The sequence below is a fragment of the Maylandia zebra genome, linkage group LG8 (assembly GCF_041146795.1).
Source record: "Maylandia zebra isolate NMK-2024a linkage group LG8, Mzebra_GT3a, whole genome shotgun sequence".
NCBI classification, from domain to species: Eukaryota; Metazoa; Chordata; class Actinopteri; order Cichliformes; family Cichlidae; genus Maylandia; species Maylandia zebra.
This window is the reverse complement of record NC_135174.1, coordinates 22,536,459-22,543,932: the sequence shown is the minus strand read 5'-3', so window position 1 is coordinate 22,543,932 and position 7,474 is coordinate 22,536,459. Positions and strand designations below refer to the sequence as shown.

At 39.7% G+C, this 7,474-nt stretch overlaps 1 long non-coding RNA gene across 3 annotated transcripts; it reads left to right on the top strand.

Moving 5' to 3' along the window:
- Positions 1-2,080: 2,080 nt before the first annotated feature.
- Positions 2,081-6,569, top strand: LOC112435534 (uncharacterized). Of its 3 annotated transcripts, XR_013099898.1 has the most exons (6): positions 2,081-2,242; positions 2,535-2,614; positions 3,689-3,780; positions 4,506-4,663; positions 5,090-5,147; positions 6,094-6,569. It is a non-coding gene; the product is annotated as an uncharacterized LOC112435534 (long non-coding RNA). The 3 variants fall into 3 exon arrangements; XR_003024649.2 differs by lacking the exon at positions 2,081-2,242 and having other exon boundaries at positions 2,249-2,614; positions 5,093-5,147; XR_003024648.2 differs by lacking the exon at positions 2,081-2,242 and having other exon boundaries at positions 2,249-2,614.
- The last annotated feature ends 905 nt before the right edge of the window (positions 6,570-7,474 follow it).

The following is a 7,474-nucleotide window of genomic DNA, read 5'->3' as shown; positions in this document are numbered from 1 at the left end:
TCCACGCTGATGTCAGATTTAACCAGACCTTGGCATTTATTGGTCATGGCGGCCCACTATGATTATTTATACAATATGCGAAAGGACATGACATACCAGAGGATATATGTACACATTGTGTTATTTAAAAAAATAAAATAAAGCGCAGCAGCCAACAAGGAAGAGAGTAATCATGTTAAAAAACTACTACCCACTACTCAGGGATTCATCTTGCATTCTTACCTCCTCTCTAGCCTATAGCTCGCCTTGCATCCACTCTCAACCTGACTCTGTCTGCAGCCAATAACAATATTAAAAGTGTATTTGGTGACACAAAAACAGGATATTTCTAAGTATAGTTTAGTAAGTTTCCACATGTCTGTTGTTGATGCTGAGAAAGGCCCACTAAAACAATGGCCACCAGGCAAAAGCAATGCTTTTGACTCGATCAGTGTTAACCCCACCCCTGAATTTGATGGGTGAGACTGACAGATAAAATTAATTCATGAACACAGCCGCAAGGCCAGGTGTACCAAAATGAATTAAATAAATGCATCATTAAATAATTGATTAAATGTAAATTCAATTAAATGTCAAATTTGTATTAATTGAATATATAATTGTATAATTAATTATATGTATAATATATAATATAAATAAAATTGGAAATAAATAAATAATGTATTAAAAGCTTTAAATGAAATGAATGGGCATTTAATTATTAATGAACCATTTAATTAATTCCAATTTTAAGTTGATCTGTTTCCTATATTTTATTGGTTTAGAGTTATTCCAGATTCCGACTGATACTGTCTGATATGACAGGTTTGTCCTCCTGTAACCAACCAGTCATATATGCTAGGTCCCAATTCAGGGGCTGCATCCTTTGGAGGCTGCATTTGAAGGCCGATTACATCACAGCCAGGCAGCAAAGGCTGTCCCAATCTGAAGCCTGCACCAAATGCGGCCGACAAATGCATCCTTCATTTCCCCAAATTTGAACAATGGGTCGGGCGTATTCTTCTAAGTGTACGAATTTAGAGGAGAGCTGCTGATAGCCGAAGACAATCCGGTGGACCATGCATTGAGAGGGTTATCGGCAGATCAGCTCGTTGCTTCAAATCAGGGCCAGACTCTGCGGGAAACGGAGTTACCCATAAGGGAGGCTAAGGTGAGAGAGGTTAGTGACAATGATCCAGAACTTTAAAAGGCTCAGGTGCTCAACACCAGCACAAAGGTAAATAGAACATTGTTGGACCGCCTGACTAAGTTTTCTGGCTGGAAAAGAGCTGTTAAATGAGCTGTTGCTTGTCTTAAATGTTGTGCTAAGCAAGTCAAAGGTCTTAATCCCAACGGAAGTACAAGTGTTGAGGAAAGACAACAAACTAAACTTTTCAGAATCAGATTGGTCCAAAGAGAAGCATTCAGCAGTGAAATCAAGAATCTACGGCAATGCAACAACATAATATCCAAAGACAAAGCAAACACGCTATGCAAATTAAGTCAATTTTTGGATAAGCAGGGTGTGCTGAGAGCAGGCGGCCACTTGACAAGATCTGATCTTCATCCACACATGAAACATCCTGCCATTCTTCCAAAAGCAAGCCACATGTCTTCTTTACTGATCCAGCATTATCATAAGAAAGTACAGCATCAGGGAAGAGGTATGACTGTAAATGAATTGCGATCTAATGGGATATGAGTCATTGGATGCAGCAGTGCAGTTGCCTCACACATCTGTAAGTGCATCACATGCAGGAAGTATAGAAGGAACACACAAGATCCAAAGAAGGCGGATTTGCCAGACTGGTTGTGGCATAGACTGCATTGGAACATTCTATGTTAAGGATGCAAGGAATCCACCCGGATCTGCTCAGCCTGAGCCAGAGGAGCTCAGCGAGCCGGAGCATGACCAAAACCCACTGATCAAAGCCCACTGTTCAATGGCCGTGAGCACCATTCACAGAGAGTTGGGGAATGGCTGCAATCACAGCATTGTAAGATGGCGAAAGATGTACCCTTAGGCCCCCTCCTCGATTCAGAGCAGGTCTTTCCCTTTTCAGGTAAATGGTCTCCTTGACTCCCCGCTCAAACCAGCGTTCCTCCCTGTCCAACACGTTCTCACTCCCAACTCGTCAAACGTGTGACGCATGGTCAGGCTCCCTCTGCTGCACTTATGGACGCGCAGGGTACCCCTCTCGCGTCGGGAATTGACGTGAAGGGTCCTCCGATTGAAGAGATTGCCGGGAAGTGCCTGTTGTCGGTATATTTAGACATTTTCCAAATCACATTGTAGTGACGTATACAGAACACAATAAATTATATAATGTAAACAACTACCTGAAAAACAGGTAGAACGATACTTTTGTATGGTTTATTGCATTTACGGAGGGAGTGATGTATGCTGGGTAATGGCACAGCTAGCGACTGGGTGACTTTATTCACCCGCTTCGGCTGTTATCAGTCCATACATTAGCGTTATTAGCACAAACCAGTCCCATAGATATGGGCCATCTCCTGCTAGATTGTTCAGAAGGTTGTTCTCATCCATCCAGATGGAGGATCACTAACAGGAGCGTGGGAAGACTCCAGAATCCACTCTGGCTGGAATCCGGTGGATATGCAGTGTGTACAGGTAAGACCATTTAAACGGACAGCATTTATAGAATGACTATTAAAAGTCAGCGAGTGTCAGTAATGTTAATGTGGTTATGTTAGTAATACACCGAGTGCTAATATAACAGCTTTAAGATGCATTTGTAGATGTTATTACGTGTTTTACCGTCTTTATGGTGCTAGCTTAAAGTTACGGTGTAAACGTTAGCTTATATTGGAGGAAAGCTGTTACTGGTTAAACGATGTTAGCACAGAAATATTAGCTTCTGTCATGACTGATGAAGTTACTGGTTAATAAAGTTTTCAGTAAAGTGTTTAATCGCAGCCACAGATTGACAGCAAATATCTCGGTTAGCTTCAGTGCATCTATAATAAATATGTGCAAGTTTCAGTGCTTCGTTTAAACTGTATGATACTTATACTGACCCAGGGTCAGTGTAAAATACAATCCTAGCTGTGTGAACAAAGCCTGGCTCCTTTAATCCTGCATGACAAACCTCAGGATGCAGGTTATTATTACTCTTTCCTGCTGGCACACCTGTCACACCTGAGAGTCAGCTAGAAACTTACAGTGATGTGGACATCATGCAAAGACTGCCAGACTCTGTAATACTGCAAATGATCAGTGACTCAGGTTAACACTAAACTTTAAACGGCACCTCTGTGTCTCTGTGTGCTGAACATCTAGGATTGGGTCAGGCTGCATTGACTGTGGGACTTTAATGTGTTAAAAGCAGGTTGAAGACGGCTCAGAAACATTTGAAGATTAAAATTTAGCATTATGGCTGCTGGTGGTTTGTAAAGCCTCTACTCAGCTGTATTTTTGTTACTAATTTATGTTTGTTGTTGTTTAACACAGATTTCAGAAGAGCAAATATGCTTAATAGTTTAACTAGATTTCATTTGTCAGTGTGGGACTGCTGAGTCACCTGAAGAACTCATTTCATTCATTCTCCACATGATGTTCATTTACAGAAATGTTTCACAGGAACTGATTCCTCCCAAAGGGTGAACTAGTGTGTTTCCATAGATTACCTCTGTATGAATGTACTTCTTAAATGAAGGCAAGTGTTTGTCCTGTTTTGTTCCTCAGGTACAGTACGTGATATCAAGGGCAGGCGGTCAACACTGGGGGAAGACAAGAAGCAGACGTACTTCCAAGAGGGAGCTGCAGTGAGGTCAGAGGTCAGAATCTGAAACAGCTCAGGTTTATATTTTAGAGGTTATAAAAAATCAAAATGTATTTATAAAGAAACCTTTAAATAATAGTCATAATTATGATTATTATAAGAAATATCAAACATTTAAGTGGATTTTCTGTTACACATATTGTGTTAGCCCTGTAATAAACTGGCAGCCTGTCTTTGTCCTGTATCAGCTGGGATAGGCTTCATCCTCCCGCAACCCTGAATTGGATACATTGTATTCCAATTATGTAATCTGATCATTTACAAACTCAAGGTTTATAATCAAAATGTAAGTAATAATTATAAAATGGGAAAGCAGAAATAAGTGTGACATGAATGTAAATGTGTGAGCTGACATAGAGGACAGCTACATGCAGTCTGAAAAACCTTTGTTGTCAAGTTTGCTGGTATATCAGCACGAGACATTCTTACATAGAAGAGACATTAAAGTCTCTAACTCAGTGAAGCATTATTGGTCCCATCTGTTTGGATAAATATAGTAAGTTGATGTATGTCCATTTATTGACACATTTTCTTAAGTGCTTATCCAGCTCAGGATCACAGTGGAGCTGCAGCTGGATATGTTCACTAAATAAACCTTACAAAAGTCAACAATAAACCTGCATCCATGTACGTTGTTGTCCACAGGATGAGAAAATCAAACTGGAAGACTGTGGAACATGTTAATAAATGTTTGTGTGTTTATGCCTGTGTCTTTCACAGGAGGCGCTGGAAGGTTTCCCTAATAGTTCCTGGTGAATCAAAGCAGAACCATAAAGGTTGCTGGATTGCATGATGGCCTTACCCCTGAGCAGTCATCCTGTTACAGGAGGAACCAGTTAGAAGCTGTTTTCAAAGTAGCTGAGCAGATTTCATCTCAAGTAAGCAATTAAGTGTTTGTTCGTTTGTTCTGCCACTTAAAGAGCATTTAAGGACGTCTTTCGAGTGTCCAGTTGAATTAATTCTACTGGCTCTCATGGTCATTTGTGATTATAGACATATTTTTCATGTTCATCCAGCTATTTAGTAAATTCTATCTATTTAGTAATATCCGTCAGCTATAAAATGTAATATAAATATAAAAATATCTAAATATCTCCTGCCCTTTATGTTTTAATGATGTAAGTCTGTTATCGTGTTACATTAGCATTCCTCACATATCAATGAGATGCTGTACAGTACAATCCTGCTGACACAGCAGAGGGATAACGACGGCTATTCAACATCGTTACACGACACATTCGAGCTGCATGATGCAGACAAAGTGACTAAATCATCTTTTTTGTGGTTTATTGTCTTCAAACCAGCAGACAAAGCTGATGGCAGAAGATGTCGGAGAAGAACTTCAGGCCGTGGACTGAAAAGGTATTTTTTTCTTGTTATCAAAAGACATTTGGAGTGGCAGCTTCTACAACTGGTTGTGCTAAAGTAAAGCTTACAGTCTAAGAAACCACAGTGTTGATATTCAGCACAAAGAGAAAAGCTCACTTGTTTGAATTAATTTACAATCATAGTTTTATAAATTCTGACTGTAAAGAGCTTTTACAGCTTTGATATTGTTTGACACTCGATATCAGGTGATGGGTTTAATTTAAAGGTTTCTGTGTCCCAATGAGCCATTCACACTGATCAGTGTCAGTTTAACTGTAACACATTCATTATTTAGATTCAACAAAGAAATAACTGAATGTAAAAAAATGGCAGCCCTCAGGCAGGTTTATAGAGATATATGCATGCATTATGAAATTTATGTATCCCAGATAATTGTTATACATCTAGTCATGGCAGACCTACCTCTTCCTCCCAAGTTAACTGCAACCCAAAAGAACTAGTGGGGCTATTTACACACTCACAACCAGTGTGGGGTAAAAAGAGCCACCAAAAAGCTGTCAGCCACAGATGTGCTAGAAGAGTTAGAAGCTCTACTTATGGAGAAACTTTCTAAGTCTAACAGGGGACAGGTACTCCTGCCCAAATAACATGATATAACCCCACATACAGCCCAGCCATAAAGTGAACCAAGTCATTTAGTTAAAGACAGCATGGGACCAAATGCATGTAACCAGCCTGCATCAACCTGACATTTCTTCCTCCTGAATTAAATGAATGAATGGATGAAAGTTAAATGACTACAAACCTAAAGCCACTAGTTCCCACACTGGAGCTCCCTGACACTGTGTGTTAACCGTATTTAGCTTGTATCAACAGTTGTAACAGGCTAAGCCACCTGAGACACTGCATTGAATTTGTTCCTGTCTTAATGATTTCAGCTGACTGGTTTCAACTCAGATATTCTGCTTTTTCCTTTCAGTAGATCAAAGCAGCTCGTGCTGCTTCTGCTTCCAATTTAATGGCAAGAAGAAGAAGAAGAAGGCGAAGGCTTCAGCGAAGTGGCGTTCATGGTCTCAGTGAACAGTCACGGTCACACACTGCATGTGGTTTTAAAAGCAACATGTCTGTTCACCACAACAATGGAGATGTGTAATATTAGTGCAGCTACGGTTTGTTTTTGAACATCAGTTCTGTTTTCTACTTTGATCACTTAGACCAAAAAAGTGTTGTTTTCAGATTCTTTCTTTTACATCTATAAACCACCTGTTCATTTTTTTATTACAATTAGTTTCACATGAATGTTAGTGTTTCCTTTATGATCTTTTAATGCTTACACTACACTGTACACGTCTACATTAGAGACATTTCTGTTGACTCAGAGTTGTGAAATGTTCTTTTGTTTGATGCACAATATGAAGTTCATAGTTTTCTTACAAATAAAACTCTAATGACAAACATGAACAGCTGTGCTTATTTCTGAGACATGAGTTTTTGAGTGTGTTCATATTTAGACAGTGTGCATCTGTCTGCTGAAACTGTAATGGTGAACCTGAGGTGATGGTCAACAGAAGGCAAATATAAAACAATATTGAAGTAATGTCTTTACCCTCTGCAGCGTGTGGACGCTGTGCACACAATCACCTTATTCACTGTAGTAAACGTGCACCGCTAGCTCACATGACTGACTGTCTCCATGGTTACATCGTATATTATTAGCTATGCAAACAGCTTCCAAAGATACCGCCATAGCTCTCTGCAGCTGTAACACTTAAACACTTTGCAAATCATTTCATGTTTTTGATAGTTATGAAGACAGAATATGTTTTTAAGGTCATGCTAGGCGGTTGCTATGGTGGTTGCTGTGGACTTGGCTGGACCGCGTCCGATTCCTGTTATTAGCTGTCCGCCGCAGGAAGGCTGCGTTCCATTTACAAGTAGTGACAGTCTGCCGCAACTCGAACTCAAACCCCACTTTGTTCTTTAATTATAGGCCTTTTATAGCCGTTCATGACACGCACACACACACATAAAGCACTTTGCCTCACCATGAGAATGCAACTTTACCTAACCTAACCTTAAAGTATCTGATATAGGATAGAAAAATGAAGCAACCAGAGATTTAATGATGAAGACTCTGGGTTCTGTAGTTCACGTTTTACAGTCCTGAATGACTCTTTGCATATGATTTATTGAAGAGGACTTTAGAATGCACTTTACATTTAGACTGTTGCTGTTTAATTTTTTACATTGTTGCCGTGTTATGTCATGAATAAGGTTCACCTGCTGGGGGTTTGATGGATCAGCTGGACAATACAGTCAAAGACAGACTTCATTCATCATATGCAAGAATCCTAGTTGGA